The following is a 15,941-nucleotide window of genomic DNA, read 5'->3' as shown; positions in this document are numbered from 1 at the left end:
GGGATGCCAAGATTGTAGGAGTGGAGCGAGTGATACGGAGAGTACATAGACATAAAGCTGGAGAAGAAGGGTGGAATGAGTTTATAAATTATTTTGAAAACCACCAAAATATTGTTTAATTGGGTTCAGTAATGGATAGGAATTCAAGAGGGCTTGTCCATACAGGGCCACTCAGGGAAAATTAATGTGAATTAACTAAAGATGTGAATTTAAAGTGGATTAGTTAAACTTCATTAAACCCCTGTATGGACACTCTCATTCAGAATTAAAGTGGCCTAAATTTGATTTGGTTTAATTCACTTCTCTTGTGTTGACCAAAAGCATAAATTTACTCTTTGTAACCCAAAAAAGGAAGAAGTTACAAAATTAGTTTAAAAGCTCCTAGGAAATGTATTTCACTTGTCCACAAACCTTCTGGGATTTAACAAAATTAATCCAATTTTAAAGGCCTGACTAAAATTTTCATTTCTTATGTGGGAAAATTCCCTCCAGCAGCACCTGTTCTTATCCAAGTCGGAGATTTATCTGGTAGCCTGCTTGTTATCACCAATTGTCACCAGCAGAGCTGTGGCATCTTCTGAGTCCCAAAACATATACTGCTTTACAATATTGTCAGGTTCACAGTTTTGCTTGGAAAAGCAAAGCAGTTTCTACTTAATTTTCAATAAAATCATGTTAGGCTATGTCTACAATACAAGCTAGGGGTGATGGTGTTCATTTGATCATTGGCACTTTTACTCTTTGTTTCCATGTCATGTAGAGAGTAGACACTAACTGGAAGCACGTTTCAGAAAACTCCAGTCTGAACTAATCTTGTAAAATCACTGAGTCCATGAATTATGTTACACCTGTAAATACTAAAGAGTATTTTATGCTTGATGTTTAATGGACCTAGGTCCAAGCTTTGCAGTTTTAAGATGCTTGATCTTTCCATATCATTACCAGATATACCCAAGACGGTGAATGTATTTTCAGACTTCAGTTGAGTTGGTAGCTTGTTTTCATTTTGGAAAGTCATTTCAGAGGTGTGTGTGCAAATTGTGCAATAATCCAGGGAAAAAGGGAAATCCTTGGGGAAAAAAAACATTCTCTTTTGTTACTTCACATTTGATTTTGTTAAATGCTGTTGGGGAACTGCTGAAGTGTGTATAAATGAGTAACATAATTCTTTTAACACATAACTATAAAGAACACAAAAAAATCCATAAATTCATTGCTTCCTAAGTCCTGTTTGATTTTGGCAGCTGGTTCTGATTTTTATCTTCCTGTAGATTGATCTGCAGTAAAATGATCAGCATTTAAACTGTGACATAAGTTTTAATGTGGACTAGCTCTTGCACTATTTCAGGTCTCTCTTTTAGGTAGAATAATACCAATTTATTTATGCCCATTTCTTGGTAATTGCCCTTTTCCCATTGACCTTAGTTGTTTTCCTGAAGAATTCAGGCTGACACTTTCAAAGCAGCATTGGGGATTTGAACAGTCATTGTCCCTTAATTTTAATGGTGGAATTGAACTGAGGAGAGTTGGCAGTTTTTCAAAGGGACACTATTAAGGGCCCAAAAGCAAGCTATTCCGCTGGTTAGGAAAGATAGAAAATGTGGCAAAAGACCACCTTGGCTTAACCACGAGATCTTGCATGATCTAAAAAATAAAAAGGAGTCATATAAAAAATGGAAACTAGGACAGATTACAAAGGATGAATATAGGCAAACAACACAGGAATGCAGGGGCAAGATTAGAAAGGCAAAGGCACAAAATGAGCTCAAACTAGCTACGGGAATAAAGGGGAACAAGAAAACTTTTTATCAATACATTAGAAGCAAGAGGAAGACCAAAGACAGGGTAGGCCCACTGCTTAGTGAAGAGGGAGAAACAGTAACAGGAAACTTGGAAATGGCAGAGATGCTTAATGACTTTTTTGTTTCGGACTTCACCGAGAAGTCTGAAGGAATGCCTAACATAGTGAATGCTAATGGGAAGGGGGTAGGTTTAGCAGATAAAATAAGAAAAGAACAAGTTAAAAATCACTTAGAAAAGTTAGATGCCTGCAAGTCACCAGGGCCTGATGAAATGCATCCTAGAATACTCAAGGAGCTAATAGAGGAGGTATCTGAGCCTCTAGCTATTATCTTTGGAAAATCATGGGAGACGGGAGAGATTCCAGAAGACTGGAAAAGGGCAAATATAGTGCCCATCTATAAAAAGGGAAATAAAAACAACCCAGGAAACTACAGACCAGTTAGTTTAACTTCTGTGCCAGGGAAGATAATGGAGCAAGTAATTAAGGAAATCATCTGCAAACACTTGGAAGGTGGTAAGGTGATAGGGAACAGCCAGCATGGATTTGTAAAGAACAAATCATGTCAAACCAATCTGATAGCTTTCTTCGATAGGATAACGAGTCTTGTGGATAAGGGAGAAGCTGTGGATGTGGTATACCTAGACTTTAGTAAGGCATTTGATACGGTCTCGCATGATATTCTTATCGATAAACTAGGCAAATACAATTTAGATGGGGCTACTATAAGGTGGGTGCATAACTGGCTGGATAACCGTACTCAGAGAGTTGTTATTAATGGTTCCCAATCCTGCTGGAAAGGCATAACGAGTGGGGTTCCGCAGGGGTCTGTTTTGGGACCGGCTCTGTTCAATATCTTCATTAACGACTTAGATATTGGCATAGAAAGTACGCTTATTAAGTTTGCGGATGATACCAAACTGGGAGGGATTGCAACTGCTTTGGAGGACAGGGTCATAATTCAAAATGATCTGGACAAATTGGAGAAATGGTCTGAGTTAAACAGGATGAAGTTTAACAAAGACAAATGCAAAGTGCTCCACTTAGGAAGAAAAAATCAGTTTCACACATACAGAATGGGAAGAGACTGTCTAGGAAGGAGTACAGCAGAAAGGGATCTAGGGGTTATAGTGGACCACAAGCTAAATATGAGTCAACAGTGTGATGCTGTTGCAAAAATAGCAAACATGATTCTGGGATGTATTAACAGGTGTGTTGTGAGCAAGACACGAGAAGTCATTCTTCCGCTCTACTCTGCTCTGGTTAGGCCTCAGCTGGAGTACTGTGTCCAGTTCTGGGCACCGCATTTCAAGAAAGATGTGGAGAAATTGGAAAGGGTCCAGAGAAGAACAACAAGAATGATTAAAGGTCTTGAGAACTTGACCTATGAAGGAAGGCTGAAAGAATTGGGTTTGTTTAGTTTGGAAAAGAGAAGACTGAGAGGGGACATGATAGCAGTTTTCAGGTATCTAAAAGGGTGTCATAAGGAGGAGGGAGAAAACTTGTTCACCTTAGCCTCTGAGGATAGAACAAGAAGCAATGGGCTTAAACTGCAGCAAGGGAGGTCTAGGTTGGACATTAGGAAAAAGTTCATAACTGTCAGGGTGGTTAAACACTGGAATAAATTGCCTAGGGAGGTTGTGGAATCTCCATCTCTGGAGATATTTAAGAGTAGGTTAGATAAATGTCTATCAGGGATGGTCTAGACAGTATTTGGTCCTGCCATGCGGGCAGGGGACTGGACTTGATGACCTCTCGAGGTCCCTTCCAGTCCTAGAATCTATGAATCTATGAATCTATGAATATTTCATTGGTAACATGCTGGCTGCATAATGCCTACTACTGCCCTCTCCTGGTCATAATTAGACCTGCTCAAAGTTGTGAATAAAATAATAAGATTTTTTTTTCATCAAAATTTGCCTGATTTGGAACTTTTGTGAAATTATGTGCAGTACTTATGCAATAGTGTGCACTGTTACAATGATTGTGAAAATTTTGGGGTCTATATTCATATTAAATTTTTATTTTTTGAATGGATATGGTTTGTGATTAGTCATGTGCTCTACGTGCTCTTGGTTCTGGTTTCCTGAGTGTCTGAATTTAGCACAGATGGGGAAGAGATTAGTAGAAATGAGAGACTGCATTAGTAGAGTTTCCTTGAGGGATCTCTTTAAAAAATGCTGCACTATTCTATGGTAATCCGGTACAGTACCCAACATCTGTGAGTGTGTGTCCTTGTCTTAATAGTTTATTGTGTTGCCATTGACTACATATTTCTACTGCCTGCAACATGTTTATTATGCAGGGCCAATTTTTGCCCAATTACACCTGTGCAAATCCAGAGTAACTCTAATGAAGTCAGTATGGTTACTCCAAATTTATATCTGTGAACAAGAACAGAGTGTTGTATCGTTGTCAGTCCTCTGAGGTCTGGTATGTTTGTTTGAAGCATCCATACAAAAAAGAGGAGCAGTAGCAGGAGAGTTCATAATATGTTGGTGAACAAATAATAAATATCTGTGGGAAATTTCTATATTACTATGGTAGTGAGTGGCTGAGTTTATTTCACAGAGAGTGCTATTTTCCTAGAATAAGAATGAAGTTTGATTAAATGAGAGAAATTCTTCCATTGCTTTCAAAGGGAAAAGCACTCTCCTTTGAATGCTGTTTTAGGTAAGTTTTGACATGTGTTTAAAATAGAATATGTTGATATGGCATAAATGTACTTTTGCCTTAAACTGGTCTTATTATTTACCAAGCAGACAGGATCTGGGATTTACATGTGAAGATAAATAATGTGGATCACCTCTCCCTAAGTAACAGCACATTTTCTCCTACCTCTGTTTCTTGCCCTTTGGCGCCTGGGCTAGGCAGGGAGGAGAGGGAGAAGCTTCTTTCTTCATTATAACAACTCTAAAACTTTCACTGAAACTTGCTACGGTATCCAAGTAAATTAGCTTTTGATTGCTCCTCCCTACTAGATACACTGGACCTGATTCTTCCATCCCTTACACCAGTTATAAATCAGGATCGACACTGTTAAAGCTAACAGAATTACATTAGTGTAAAAGTGGTGTGACAGCAATATTAGGCCTGCTGCCCTTGTTAGATTCCTTGTTGGTTCCACATTAAAGTGAAGGTCTGGTTGCAGCAGTAATATAAAGAGCCAGATACTTACCTTTCATATTAGCGCCAGGGCTTGTCTACACTGCAGAGCCTTTGCTGGTAGAGCTGTGCCAGCATGGCTAAGCAAAGCACCTTAGTAGAGAGACAGCGTCTGTCAGCAAAAGGAGTTTTTCTGCCAGTATAGCTGCATCACCTCCCTAAATGACATTAGCTATGTAACAAAAGCATCCTTCTGTTTGCATAGTTGTGTCTACACTGGGGGGTTTTGCAGGCATAGCTATGTCGGCTGGGGATATGATTATTTTTTAATGCTCCGAGCCAACACAGCTAGGCAAAACTTTAGTGTAGATGAAGCCTTAGATTAACTGTGGAGTTAGACCGCAAAGAGAAGAAACCCCTCCTTTCACCCTCTTTCCCATCCCTGCAAAGCATGTAAAGGAGAAAGGCTCTCACATGAGCACTCGTTCTCAGGGTGTACATTATTGTTGTACAAAACGTACATCTAACTATCAAATGTAGCAAACAAACAGACAAAAGATTTCAAACCAAACTTCATTGCCACCTAAAAACATTAATGCTTTCCTCATTGATATCAATGAGCAAGGAACTCTTTCCATCTCAGTTAATTGAGTTTCCTGACTGATCAGGAAAGATACAAGTTTCTATGGAATCAATTTTGGCATATTGTTGTAAAATACCACATTAATACTTGTTAAAGTAGACACTCCCATTGGTTTCAATACAGGATTGTAGGTTTCCAAAATTTTGAGTAATCATGGACATTTTCCTTTAATAAGTCCTACGAACGGAAGCATAACAGCATTATTTTAGTAGTTAGACATGAAAGAAGACCTCCTACATGTAGAACGTGCCTGGAGAATCCATGCAGGAGTCTTCAGAGGTATTGAAAAGCAACTATTTGGAGGCAGTGTGATTCTAGGGCCCATGATGGGATCCTTAGAACAGCCTCATCCATTGGAGACACAAAGACCGACTCTCCCCCGGCACCAGGACTTCAATGCCGTTACTCCTGATTTAAACCGATAAGACGAGACACCGGCCTATTTTTTTAAAGGAAGTAAATCTTTATTTTTACACTTGAAATATTGAATCCTGGGAGTTTGAGAATCTAAGGGCTTCACCACCCACTACAGGAGTATCAATTCTACTGTGCACTATAATCTTTCACACTAACTGGCCCATGTGGATCCTGCTGGAGTTCACTAAAAGTTCCCTAGTGCATGTTACTACAGTACTGTTTGAAAAAGGCCTACATTAATGTGCACTAGGGAACTTTTAGTGCATGTCAGCAGGGTCCACATAGGCCAGTTAGTGCATAACTCACTAGTGCACATTAGAATGAACACCCCTCTTGGGAGACTAATGCACTGTGTAGACATACCTGACACCAGGCTGGTGTAAAAAACAAACAAACAAACAAAAAACCAGTGATGGAGTGAGGGTGAAGCCTTCTGTCATTAGAATATTACAGGTAGCACATGCTAGCCAGAGACCCTGATTTATATTATTTACATGCCGCACAGATAAGAAACAGTGGATCTACAAAGAAGCCAAACACATTTCTAATCTGAGGGTGCATGGAGACCAAATAAGCATTTCAAAACTGTGTCAGATGGTGAAAATGTGGAGTTGATAAGTACATTATGTCTTGTGGTGTTTGTGGGTTATGGGTTATGAGTCTGATCCAGCCTCAGAAGAGGACCACAGGATTGCAGTCATGAGAGAGTAGCAAGAATGGGATGAGCTTATTTCCCTTACATTTTTGTTCCCGTCATTATGCTGACATAGGATTAATTTTATGCCACTTTTGGTCCATACAGTATTTGTCATAGAGGAATAAGAATGATATTGTGTCATGTATGCCATTCATCTATATTGCTGCGTTGTTCTTTGACCTTCTCAACATTTTGGAAAATGACTGTCCAGCTGTTTCAACTTTTCCATTTACATGTTGATTTGTGGCAAGTTTTTAATATTGCTTTAGATCTAAATGCTGGTATTAGCTCTATTTGCAAAGCAGTTCTTGGTTCTCATGGCACCCATGGCAAAGGTTTCTGTAAAAATGCCTACAGTCGTATAGCTTGTTGTGCTCGCCACATGCCCACAATTGCTTTTTTCAACTCTTCTTTGGCACTGTTCAGAGAAGACCAAATCCCCCTCCATTCCTGTAATTACCTGCCCATTCCTCTGTCTCTCTTGGGAGGCTGCAGCATTACTGTTCTATCTGGATGCTGTAACCAGCGAACAACTGTCCCAACCCTGTGCTATTGGAATTACTATGGAAACAATGGAAAACACTGTTGGGCTCCCAAAGTTTTTGTTGTTTAATATTTATATTGATATAATGTCAAGAGGCCTTAGCAAGGTTGAGGCTCCATTGTGCTAGGCACTGTGAAAACATATAGTAAATAGCTCCTTAAACGTGGCCCCTTACAAAGTAGAGGCTAAGTTACTTCATTTGGCAGTAAAGTCCTTTCTCTCTCACAGACCAAAGCACTCTGAGTGCCAATAACATGCCCACAAAGTGGGTGTGCTGGTGCAATCAGGAGCTCAAGCCCTTCCATTTCTGTTTTTGCCTTTGAAGTCCAAATGTGAGCGTCTTCATTAGAATTTGGGGAGTACCTCATCCTCCAATCAATCTACCGATATTATTAGCTTTTCTTTTTACACACACTTTCCTTTTAGCTCAAAACAAATGTAGTTCCCTTTTTTCCTGGTCCAGATATAATAAAACATTTGAACATTTCCTCTGTAAGCACCTATTCTAACCCAGAAGTAGGGTTATTCTCAAAAATGCTTAAACCACTTAGAACCCAAATCCTATTGAAAATCAATCAGTGGGACTTTGGCTTCTAAATATTTTATGTCCTTTTAAGGTGCTGTTGAAAATTTTACACACAATTCCTAAGGAAGTGTTACTGTTTTACCCTCCAGGTTTGCACTGCAGTCATTAATCATGCTTTTGTCTTTATTTAATGATCTTACCAACAGCATTTCTGAGGCATGCCTTGGCATGTTAATTAGGCAGTCCCTCTCAGCCCGTTTGTTTCATACCTATGCCACAGGCTAGTGGGGCTCAGGCTAGTGCTCTAAAAATAGCTGTGTAGACAGTGCTTTGAAGGTGCAGCTCTGGCTGGAGCTCAAGGCTGGTCTTCACTATGGGGAGATCAACACTGCTGCAAACGATGCAGCAGGGATCAATTTAGTGGGTCTAGTGAAGACCCACTAAATCAATGGCAGAGTGCTCTCCAGTCAACCCTGGTACTCCAGTTCCCCAAGAAGATTAAAGGAAGTTGACCAGAGAGTGTCTCCCGTCAACGCACCGCAGTGAAGACACTGGGGGAAGTCAACCTAAGCTACGTCGACTCCAGCTACATTATTCACATAACTGAAATAGCGTAACTTAGGTCAACTTACCCCCATAGTGAAGACAAGCCCTCAGGCTCTGACGCCTGGAAAGGGGGGTGGAAGTGCAACTTCAGATGCTGTCTACACAGCTATATTTAGAGCACTAGCGTGAGCCCCACTAACCTGAGTCTGTTGACTTGGGCTGGGAGGCTCGCTTCTGTGGCCTGTGTAGACACACTCAGATGTATGGTTGAAATACGCTCTGCAGCTTGTGATTTGCAGATGATTGTTGTTTGCCTTTGCTTTACTGTAATATCTAAACATTAAAGCAAGTTAGCAATGCTGTGTGAGTGTTTAGCAAGATGTAAGGGAATACCTGCAACACTGGTTTGGAGAAAATGGAGCCTCTGGGTTTTTTAATGAGCACATGAGCACATGTCCTTAGGACTAACGTTATTTCCCAAGCAAGTGTATAATACTAAAATTGCAAAGCTTGCAAACAGATGTGATTTTTTTTTCATTACCTAAAACTATTACTGAACAAAATTCCTCTTTTATGATTTCATGTGAGGTAATGCCATTTAGTTTGTTGTAACAAAGCTCTTGGCATGGTGTAGAAACCAAACCGAAACTTGGGGCACCAGATTAAATCTTGGCCCTATTGAAATCATGGACAGAATTCCTCTTGACTTCGACAGGGCCAGGATTTCACCCACCATCTGTACAGGCAAACCATCTGTCAAGGCTGCTTCCCCACTCTGAACTTTAGGGTACAGATGTGGGGGCCTGCATGAAAACTTCTAAGCTTAACTACTGGTCCGCTGCCACCACTCTCAATGCTAATTCCCTTCCCTGGGTAGCCTTGAGAGACTCTTCACCAATTCCCTGGTGGATCAAGATCCAACCCCCTTGGATCTAAAAACAAGGAAAATCAATCAGGTTCTTAAAAAGAAGGCTTTTAATTAAAGAAAAAGGTAAAAATCATCTCTGTAAAATCAGGATGGAAAATAACTTTACAGGGTAATCAAACTTAAAGAGCTCAGAGGACCCCCCTCTAGCCTTAGGTTCAAAGTACAGCAAACAGAAATAAACACTCTAGCAAAAGGTACATTTACAAGTTGAGAAAACAAAGATAAACTAACACGCCTTGCCTGGCTGTTTACTTACAAGTTTGAAATATGAGAGACTTGTTCAGAAAGATGTGGAGAGCCTGGATTGATGTCTGGTCCCTCTTAGTCCCAAGAGCGAACAACCCCCAAAACAAAGAGCACAAACAAAAGCCTTCCCCCCCCCCAAGATTTGAAAGTATCTTGTCCCCTTATTGGTCCTTTGGGTCAGGTGTCAGCCAGGTTACCTGAGCTTCTTAACCCTTTACAGGTAAAAGGATTTTGGAGTCTCTGGCCAGGAGGGATTTTATAGTACTGTACACAGGAGAGCTGTTACCCTTCCCTTTATAGTTATGACACGCCCCCCAAATCACAGATAGTGTTGGACAGCCGGTTCCACACTGGCTGTGATTTCTTCCTGGAGCTCTAGGATAAAACAGAGTTAATAAGACACATGCACCTTTAGACATACTACTGATTATATAAAAACTAACAACATGTTCCACATTCCAAGAACAATTTTTAACCCGTTGATTCTGGGAAACTTTCCCGGGAGAGTGCATCAGCCACTTTGTTAGAAGCCCCTGAAATGTGTTGTATTTCAAAATCAAAATCTTGGAGAGCTAAACTCCACCGAAGAAGTTTTTTGTTATTCCCCTTGGCGGTATGAAGCCACTGTAGCGCAGCATGGTCTGTTTGTAGTTGGAAACACCGTCCCCAAACATATGGGCGTAGCTTTTCCAGCGCGTACACAATGGCGTAGCATTCCTTTTCGCTGATTGACCAGTGGCTTTCCCTCTCAGACAGTTTCTTGCTGAGAAACACGACAGGATGGAATTCTTGATCCGGTCCTTCCTGCATTAAAACTGCTCCCACGCCCCGCTCAGACGCATCTGTGGTTACTAGGAACGGTTTGTCGAAGTCTGGGGCCCTTAGCACAGGGTCAGACATGAGTGTCGCCTTAAGCTGGTTAAAGGCCTTTTGACACTCATCAGTCCACTGAACTGCATTTGGCTGTTTCTTTCTGGTTAGGTCTGTCAGCGGGGCGGCGATTTGGCTGTAGTGTGGTACAAATCGCCTATAATATCCGGCCAAGCCTAAGAAGGATTGGACCTGTTTCTTTGACTTTGGAACCGGCCACTTTTGGATAGCATCCACTTTGGCCTCTAGGGGATTTATAGTTCCTTGACACACCTGGTGCCCCAGGTAAGTCACTCTGTTTTGGCCTATTTGACACTTTTTAGCCTTAACAGTTAGTCCTGCCTGCCGGATGCGCTCGAAGACTTTTTCCAGGTGCTCCAGGTGTTCTGTCCATGAATCAGAAAAAATGGCCACATCATCGAGGTAGGCAACTGCAGATTCTCCCAATCCACTAGGAGACCATCTACAAGTCTTTGGAAGGTGGCGGGTGCATTTCGCAACCCGAAAGGGAGTACATTGAATTCATACACCCCTGCCTGGGTGACGAAGGCTGACCTTTCCTTAGCGGGTTCATCTAGTGGTACTTGCCAGTACCCTTTGGTTAAGTCTAAAGTAGAGATGAATTGGGCATGTCCCAATTTCTCCAATAGCTCATCTGTGCGTGGCATTGGATAGTTGTCAGGACGAGTTACAGCATTTAGCTTACGGTAGTCCACGCAAAAGCGTATTTCCCCATCTGGTTTGGGAACTAGAACCACTGGAGATACCCATGCACTGTTAGAGGGGCGGATTATATCCATCTGTAGCATGTCCTGGATCTCCCTTTGTATAGCAGTTTGGGCATGAGGTGAGTCCCGGTAGGGTGGGGTTCTAATTGGGTGAGCATTACCTGTGTCAATGGAGTGGTATGCCCGTTCGGTCCGTTCTGGAGTGGCTGAGAAAATTGGTGCAAAGCTTGTGCACAGCTCCTTGATCTGCTGTCGCTGCAGACGTCCAAGGGTCGCGGAGAGGTTCACCTCTTCCACGCCACCATCCCTTTTTCCTTCGTATTAGACACCTTCAGGCCACTCCGCGTCATCTCTTTCCTGGGCTGTAAACTGGCAAACGTTTAATTCTCTGGAATAAAAGGGCTTAAGAGAATTAACATGGTATACCTTAGGCTTTATGTTGGAGGTGGGGGAGGCTAGGAGATAGTTAACAGCTCCTAAGCGCTCCTGGACCGTGAATGGTCCTTCCCACGACGCTTCCATTTTATGGGCCTGGAGCGCCTTTAAGACCATGACTCGGTCTCCTACTTTGAAGGACCGTTCTCTGGAATGTTTATCATACCAGGCCTTTTGCTCTTCCTGAGCATCCTTTAGGTTTTCTTTAGCAAGGGCTAAAGAGTGTCAGAGGGTGCTTTGTAGGTTGCTTACAAAGTCTAGAATGTTAGTTCCTGGAGAAGGCGTAAACCCCTCCCATTGCTGCTTCACCAACTGTAATGGCCCCTTAACCTCGCAGCCATAGACAAGTTCAAATGGTGAAAACCCTAAACTGGGATGTGGTACAGCCCTGTAGGCAAAAAGCAACTGCTGCAACACTAGGTCCCAATCTTTGGAGTGTTCATTTACGAATTTACGTATCATGGCCCCCAAAGTTCCATTAAACCTCTCCACCGGGCCATTGGTTTGATGGTGGTAAGGGGTGGCAACCAAGTGATTCACCCCATGAGCTTCCCACAGGTTTTTCATGGTCCCTGCCAGGAAATTAGTTCCCGAATCTGTAAGGATGTCGGAGGGCCAACCTACCCTGGCAAAAATGTCTGCTAATGCCTGGCACACACTTTTAGCCCTGGTGTTGCTTAAGGGTACTGCTTCCGGCCATCGGGTAGCAAAATCCATGAAAGTCAGTATGTACTGCTTTCCTCTGGGGGTCTTCTTTGGGAAAGGACCCAGAATATCCACAGCTACTCGCTGAAATGGGACTTCAATTATGGGTAGTGGCTGGAGAGGGGCTTTAACCTGGTCTTGGGGCTTTCCCACTCGTTGGCACACCTCACAAGACCGGACATAATTAGCAACGTCCTTGCCTATTCCCTCCCAGTGGAAGGACTTCCCCAACCGGTCTTTGGTTCTGTTCACCCCAGAATGGCCACTGGGATGATCATGGGCTAAGCTCAAGAGCTTTACCCGATACTTAGTGGGAACTACCAACTGTCTTTGAGGATGCCAGTCTTCCTGGTGCCCACCAGAAAGAGTCTCCTTGTATAAAAGTCCTTGTTCTACAACAAACCGGGATCGGTTAGAAGAGCTGAGAGGCGGTGGGGTGCTCCGTGCCGCCGCCCAAGCTTTCTGAAGGCTGTCATCTGCTTCCTGCTCAGCCTGGAACTGTTCGCTTGATGCTGGAGACATCAATTCCTCCTTGGACTGTGGACTGGGGCTTGGTCCCTCTGGAAGCGATGCAGGTGCTGGGGCTGTTTCCATTGACTGTGAACCGCTGTCCGCTGGTGCACTATGTGGTATTTCAGGCTCTGGCTGAGCCTCTTGGGTAGGGTTATCTGCTGCTTCTGCCAGTTCAGGCTCGCTGGTGCCCTCTGGCGTTGGAGTGGTAGACGGGTTTGCTAGCGCTGGACTCAGCGCTGGCAATGGTTCTGGTGCTGGTTGCGTTGCCAGTTCCGGTTCTGGGACTGGCTTTGGCTGGATCTCTGGGATTGAATCCACTACGGCTGTTGCAGTCGTTGGCAGGGGATCCGGTTCCACCACCTTTGTTTGGGTCTCTGGTAACACAGACGGGCCCCTGGTGGACGGCTCAGGAACAGGGATGGGGGTGAAAGCTTGTTTAGCCTGGCTGCGGGTGACTATTCCCACCCTCTTGGCTAGCTTCACATGGTTGGCCAAGTCTTCCCCCAGCAGCATGGGGATGGGATAATTGTCATAGATTGCAAAAGTCCACATTCCTGACCAGCCCTTGTACTGAACATGCAACTTGGCTGTACGCAAGGTTACAGACTGTGACATGAAGGGTTGAATTGTCACTGGAACCTCCGGGTTGATGAGTTTGGGGTCCACTAGGGATTGGTGGATAGTTGACACTTGTGCCCCAGTGTCCCTCCAAGCGATAACCTTCTCTCCGCCCACTCTCAAGGTTTCCCTTCGCTCCTAGGGTATGAGAGAGGCATCTGGGTCTGGGGATCTTTGGTGTGATTGTGGTGTAATGAACTGTAATCGGTTGGGGTTCTTGGGGCAGTGAGCCTTTATATGTCCCAGTTCATTACATTTAAAACATCGCCCTGCCAAGGTATCACCGGGGCGATGTTGGTTGGTGGAGACTGGTGTGGTGGGGTGAGAAGGCGTCTGGGGTTTCCCTTGGGATGTGGGTGGGGCCTTGGGTTGTCCCCGGTGGTAAGGTTTTGTTTCGGCTTGCCCCTTCTGATATTCGCTCCAACTGCTACTAGTTTTTTTCTTTTCTGCCACCTCCACCCATTTGGCTCCAATCTCCCCCGCCTCAGTTACAGTTTTGGGCTTCCCATCTAGGATGTACCTTTCTATTTCCTCAGGAACACCCTCTAAAAACTGCTCCATTTTTACTAGGGAAACCAGAACTTCCAGAGATTTAACATTTGCTCCTGATACCCAGGCATCACAATTTTTGTCAATGTGTAGGCATGTCGGGTAAATGACACGTCTGGTTTCCACCTTAGGGCTCGGAACCACCGACGGGCATGCTCGGGTGTTAGCCCCATTCTGAGTCTGGCCTTGTTTTTAAAAAGTTCATAACTGTTCATGTGTTCCTTAGGCATTTCAGCCGCCACCTCTGCTAATGGTCCACTGAGCTGCGGCCTCAGCTCTACCATGTACTGGTCTGTAGTGATGCTGTATCCAAGGCAGGCCCTTTCAAAATTTTCTAAGAAGGCCTCAGTATCATCGCCTGCCTTGTAGGTGGGGAATTTTCTGGGATGGGAAGTGGTACCTGGAGAGGGGTTGCTAGGATTGGCTGGTATATCTGGCCTAGCCCTTGCTAATTCCAGTTCATGCTTCCTCTCTTTTTCCCTCTCCTCCATCTCTTTTTCTTTTAGCTCCATAGCTCTCTTGTGGGCCTCCTCTTTGGCTTTCTCTTCAGCTTCTTGCTCGAGTTTTTTTAATTGAAGCAGTCTCTGATTTTTTTTTCATTTTCTTCTGCTTCTAGTCTGGCCAGTTCTACTTTGTTAGCTACTTCTTTGGTAGTCATTTTCCTGTTTTCTTGTGCTGGGCCACACCCCTCTGCAGTTGACTGAAACTGGGATGCACTCAGCTCAGGCTGCTGCTGAGGTAACAGAGACTTTCTAACTAGCTATCCCCGAGAGGTAGAAAGAAAAAAAAACAATTCAGCTTGTAAATTCCTTTTACCAGCTGTTTGCTCACTGATTGAACCCTTCTCTTAACAAAGACCCTTGTTAAAAAAAACTTAACACCTCTGCCTTCAGGCAAGGAGAGATAAGATATGCATCTACCTTCAGCTCTGCTTTCCAAGCAGCTAGAAAGGAGAAAAAAAAATCGTACTGGCTTTTGGTTTAAAATGATCCCACCGCTCTGCCACCATGTCAAGGCTGCTTCCCCACTCTGAACTTTAGGGTACAGATGTGGGGGCCTGCATGAAAACTTCTAAGCTTAACTACCAGCTTAGATCTGGTCCGCTGCCACCACTCCCAAAGCTAATTCCCTTCCCTGGGTAGCCTTGAGAGACTCTTCACCAATTCCCTGGTGAATACAGATCCAAACCCCTTGGATCTTAAAACAAGGAAAATCAATCAGGTTCTTAAAAAGAAGGCTTTTAATTAAAGAAAAAGGTAAAAATCATCTCTGTAAAATCAGGATGGAAAATAACTTTACAGGGTAATCAAACTTAAAGAGCTCAGAGGACCCCCCTCTAGCCTTAGGTTCAAAGTACAGCAAACAGAAATAAACACTCTAGCAAAAGGTACATTTACAAGTTGAGAAAACAAAGATAAACTAACACGCCTTGCCTGGCTGTTTACTTACAAGTTTGAAATATGAGAGACTTGTTCAGAAAGATGTGGAGAGCCTGGATTGATGTCTGGTCCCTCTTAGTCCCAAGAGCGAACAACCCCCAAAACAAAGAGCACAAACAAAAGCCTTCCCCGCCCCCCCAAGATTTGAAAGTATCTTGTCCCCTTATTGGTCCTTTGGGTCAGGTGTCAGCCAGGTTACCTGAGCTTCTTAACCCTTTACAGGTAAAAGGATTTTGGAGTCTCTGGCCAGGAGGGATTTTATAGTACTGTACACAGGAGAGCTGTTACCCTTCCCTTTATAGTTATGACACCATCATCATCATAATGCTCAATATAAAGAGGGGCAATGATAAACTTCGATGATTTAAAGATTCCAGGATAATCTGGAAGACTTTATTTAGTGTCAGGAAGGTGGTAGTTTCATTTACTTGTGCAAAACTATCATCATATATGGAGTATTAAAAAAATTAAGTCCATATGAAAGAAATCTTTTGTTTTCTTACAGTTATCTTTTCCTAGAGAGCTTCTTGGCGCTCTCTGTGATGATCTTCTTGTTATGCCTATCTCAGTTGAACTGGCTCATTCAGAGATAGTGTTATGACAAGGATTTGGAATGGGGAAACAGTCTGGA

General features: G+C 43.2%; 1 protein-coding gene across 1 annotated transcript in view; it reads left to right on the top strand.

The window, feature by feature from the left end:
- Positions 1–15,941, top strand: part of COL24A1 (collagen type XXIV alpha 1 chain) — a 226,266-nt gene that overhangs the window by 31,034 nt on the left and 179,291 nt on the right. The gene's annotated exons all lie outside the window — the stretch shown is intronic.

This window comes from Emys orbicularis, chromosome 8 (genome assembly GCF_028017835.1).
Source record: "Emys orbicularis isolate rEmyOrb1 chromosome 8, rEmyOrb1.hap1, whole genome shotgun sequence".
Lineage (NCBI taxonomy): Eukaryota > Metazoa > Chordata > Testudines > Emydidae > Emys > Emys orbicularis.
Note: the sequence above shows the minus strand (reverse complement) of the source record. Positions and strands in the feature narration are given on the sequence as shown.